We start from the raw sequence: 4786 nt of genomic DNA, 5'->3' as shown, positions 1-4786 counted from the left end.
CTTAATATCAAATATGCAAGAGTTTTGGCTGTCTACTTGCTTTGTGTAATTTAAAAATACCCTGAGAGACAAACAAAAATCAGTGTGTAAATGTACATCTGCCATGTGTGCCAGGCCTCAGACTGCAGGGAACGGCACTCACAGCAGCTGATGAATTAAGGCAGTCAGGCACACAAGCATGCGGGCCCGGGTTTTCAAATGATGTGTTTCATTCACCATAAAAGTTATTTGCCAGTCCATGGAAGATCCACAACAGTCCTTTGGCTTCATTTGGGTCTTAAACAGGAGTGACTGCTGCTCTGGTTTCAAATGGAGACAGTCAACTTATCTTTTGAAGCAAGTTGATAAAGATGAAAACATCATCTAGGACCTAAAAAAATCAACATGCTAAACCAAAATTACACAAGGAAGAGCCTGATTTTAAGGGGACTATTTAATAAACAGTCCTCAGATCTTCTTCCCAATCAGAAAATACTTGGATGTAAAGCAGAAAATGTAGATGTGGTCACACTACAAGAAAATGTCATCATAGAACCTTCACATAGAGATGGTCTGAAATGAAAAAAACCTGCATCTTCTGCAGCGTGGTCCAGGGTGCCAACAACTGCAACAGACGCCCAGATTTCCACATACTTTGAGGTGCTATTAGTGAAGAGGATGAGATCATGGTTTTATTTCTGTGCTTCAAGAGGCACCGGAACCACCTTAGGGAAGATGCTTCCTACTTGAATTGTGTCTGTTAGCACTGCAGCCTGCTGCACTGCTGTGGTTGCCCCCCCCCGCCCTGAGACTGTGATGGATCTCACGCTTTGACGTCATATCATAGTACCACTTCCAAACACCCCTGTTCCCAGTGCTGGCGTGCATCATCCCCTGGCATCATCCTAAAGACAAGTTTATGGAGCGTTTTTAAAGAAAAAATAACCTGTGAAATCTGGAAAATTCATCCTCTGCGAAACCAACACGCGCCGTATTTCTACTGGAACTGGAATCTTTCTTTTATTGAAGTCATCTGCTCATTTCAGCGTTGCCAGAAGGTTGTGGGAACAGACAGGGCACTGTGCTGGTGATGCCAGCATGGGAAGGTCCCCTGATGCACTCTGGGTTTGCAGGAAGAACAGCTAAGAGCAGGGAAATGCAGAAAGCACCCGAAAGGGCATGCAAGCATCTGCATTGCATCTGACCTTACCTGGCTCCATCACTGGCCTGGCACGGGCAAGACATCCAGGTCTGGCCTAAGAAGACCCACGCACATAGCCTCACTGCTTTTGGGTATGAATTCAGTATCCGAAGAGAAGGATTTAAAGAAACCACCAGAATGTCCCTGTGTGCTGCAGACCTTCCCGAGCCACAGGTCAATGAGCCCATGCATGTAGTGCTGAAATGGCACACAGCACTGCCAGATTGCTTTGCACATTTGAGCCCAAAATGCAGTCCCACAGTTTGAAGAAAAGTTGGCAGATTAAAGAGCTTATACATTGATTCTTTAATAATGCATCCTTGTGTTCCATGTAACAAATCTCCACCTTTCTGAAAGGGTGTGGGGAATTCCATGGAAAATCACATCTCACACAGAGACCCTGAGGACAATTTTCTTAGGTGTCTATAGGTACCTTCCCATTTTAATCTGTTTTAGAATGCTCTCTATAGAATCCCAGTGGTTTCATTCATATTAAAAATGTACGTGCAAGATACAACTATTACATTCTGCTTAACATTCAAGGCAGGTCGGTGATGTTTAACATTGCTTCCCAGCAGAAGAAAGGAGTGTTTCCTAGGACAGAGGATAAGAGAAGGACAGCAGCTGAAGCTCTTTACAGGGCTGCTGCTTTGCACGGAGCGGTCAGGACTGGGAGAGCACCATGGCATGAGCCATCCCTCCAAGCCCAGTACATGCTGAAGCTGGTATCTCAACACCCAGGTGGCCCTTGGTATGGTTCCCGTGTCTTGGAGGTTGATGTGGCAGTGTCACAGCCCTGTGCTGTGCCATGGGATGAGCAGTTTAGAGCTAACCATTTCAGCCTTTTGAATTCAGGCTTAGGTCAGATCTCACAAGTCAGAGTCCCCCCTGCCCTGCGCAAAGGGTCCCTTGGCTGAGGGTCTGCTGAGAGGGTGCTGTGCTGGCACACAGGCTGCTCGCAGGGCACAGGAGGGAATATGGCACTGCGTAGCTCTGCTAAAAGCCAAGACTTCAGTCAAAGCAGAGTTGAGACAATCAGTAGAGTACCGAGTTTGCTAGAGCTGTTTAGCCTCTACCCAGCGTACTAACTGCATACTGCTGGTCTGATCAGCTTACCTCACTTGAGCTCAACTCCAAGCAGTGCAAAGGACTTGCTCCTACCACAGCTGGCCTGTTCCCAGGAACAGCAAGCAGTGCACCTAAACCCCAATTCCTTCCCTTTAAGAATACACCAAGAACCGAGGGATGATGGAACCGTTAGAGGGAAAAGTGTTAAAGTGAATGGCTCCAGGGTTTATCCTCATCCCAGAATAGGCACATTTATTCTTCATGATAAAGCTGGTTAATACAGCATCTTGGAGAACTACAATTTGCAAACTCATTTTATGACATCCCTGTTGTGGCTGAGGCTGTTCAGATCAGGTATTGCTATAGGATAAGGAGCTCAAGCTCAATCCCACAAGCTGCAGGAGGATCCACAATGTTCACCATCGGCAGCCACTAATGTATTTTCCATGGGTCTTTGGACCTCCGTCCTGGGTTTGGCTGGGATACAGTTAATTTTCTTCATATTGCTGGTACAGGGCTGTGTTTTGGCTTTAATCTGAGAATGATGTTGATAACACACCAATGTTTTAGCTATTGCTCAGTAGTGCTTACCCTAAAAAAGCACTTTTCAGTGTCCCATACTCTGACAGTGCGGAGGGGCACAAGAAGCCAGGAAGGAAAACAGCCAGGACAGCTGACCTGAAATTGAGATGTTTCAAGTAACCTCATGGTTGGAAAATGCCATCCTCAACACACAAAAAAAAATCACCCTTAGCAATTCCCAGGCATGAGTGTGCCGTCAGCAGAAGAGCAGCTTAGGGCGTGGGGTTTTGTTTGGCTTATTTGTCTGTTTGGTTTGGGTTGGGTTTGCTTCTTTTTTATAAGAAGGAAAAGGAACTAATTTAGGGATTTCCATTAGATGTACTTTGCTTTACACTCAATATCACTAAGCAATTTAGAAAACAGAAATAAATCTGTACTTTCTAGGCAGCCACCGAAATGTATGAGCTGCACGACATGAAACACTTTGTATCCTTACCTCTATGCATGGGCGATGCTGTCCCCTGTGCTTCCCTTACCTCTCCTAACTGGATCCTTGAGCTGCAGATGAAGGCAGATGTGAAATGTGGGGATGGCACTGCACTTGGATCTGCTGGTGCTAGAGCCCTAACAAAACCATGGCCGGGAATGTGTCCAAATTCATTTCTCTTCTGTGAAGTACAAAAGGTGGAGAGTCCTTGGCAGGGGGGAGACAACACCGACATGTGCCCAATACACTGGACTTCACCCAAGCAACCCAAAGGAATTGCTAAAACATTTTATTTTCTGCTTAGATAAGTTTTTACAAGTGCCTATCCTGCTCTGTTTCATTCAGTGTAGGAGGTTCAAGAATATTAGGGTAGGAGAGGCAAACAAGGCAAACAGTAGTTAGCAATGAATGAACTTGGTGGTGAATGAACTCGGATTAGGATTCCTAAAATGCTTAGAATAAAACTAGAAAGAAATGTTCTCAGGTCCATTTGATTTATACTGCATGTACAGCCAGTGAGGAGTTTAAACCTGCCCTTCTGCAGTCACTTCTCAAGGTGGCTCTGAAGTTTTACACAAACTTGACATCATGCCTGAAACAAGAAATCTGAAGAACAACCGTTCCCTTGTCCCCAGTCTCTGAAGTGAGAGAGTGGGGACAATTATTTATGTACAATTAGTTACTCTTGATTTTAAAACATCATCTGTTATCTCAGCACTAGGCTCTGCCACAGCCCAGAGGTGAATTTGATTAACGCTGTAGGTTTGGGTTGGAAGGGACCTTAAAGATCATCCAGTTCCACCCCCCTGCCGTGGGCAGGGTCACTTTCCACTAGACCAGGTCAGTTATGAATTGGACAAGCACCTGAAGAAGTTCTACCCCTCAGGGGCTGGCACATAAAAAGTGCATCCCCCCACTTCGGGTTGATAGGCGAGAGGAATGGATGAAACACCTGCCTGCATAACTGACATTACCTCTGGTTTTCCCTGGATTTGCTGTAACAGCATTGCCCAGTGGCTAGATAAGTGTCAAGTGTGAACTCCTGGAATAAAAACCTCCTGGAAAGCAAGTGTTTCACTCACCTTCCCCCTCTTACACCAGCTTCCTGCCTAAAAGCCTGGAAGAGCGTGAAGAGGCAGGCAAGGAGCTTCAGCTAGTCACCAAGGTGGCTGCTGTCACTGATTTTACAGGAATCTGGAGTTCGTTGCTGCAGCGCAGGAAGAACTTCCCAGCTTATTTACTCGGAGCAATGCCTCTGCTCTGCTGGAAGCTCCGATTCCAGCTCTCCCCACCCCTCACTGTTAAATTGTCACACACGATTGTAAACAGGAGGCTCCGCCGGTTCCCTCGGAGTGGTTTGAGCAAACCAACATCATAACAAGAGTGTTTATGGAAAAATGCTTAAGCACTGAAGCAGAAAGGGCTTAGCACTGATCAGACCTCTCTCCCACCTTTATTCTTCACTATCCACATTGAAATGCAAATATCAGCGCAGGGTTTCCACCAGCGTGCCACTCACAAATTGAAAA

The sequence above is a fragment of the Psittacula echo genome (genome assembly GCF_963264785.1).
Source record: "Psittacula echo genome assembly, chromosome: 6".
In the NCBI taxonomy this organism is placed as follows: Eukaryota; Metazoa; Chordata; class Aves; order Psittaciformes; family Psittacidae; genus Psittacula; species Psittacula echo.
The sequence above is the reverse complement of the archived record's forward strand: the minus strand, read 5'-3'. Positions refer to the sequence as shown.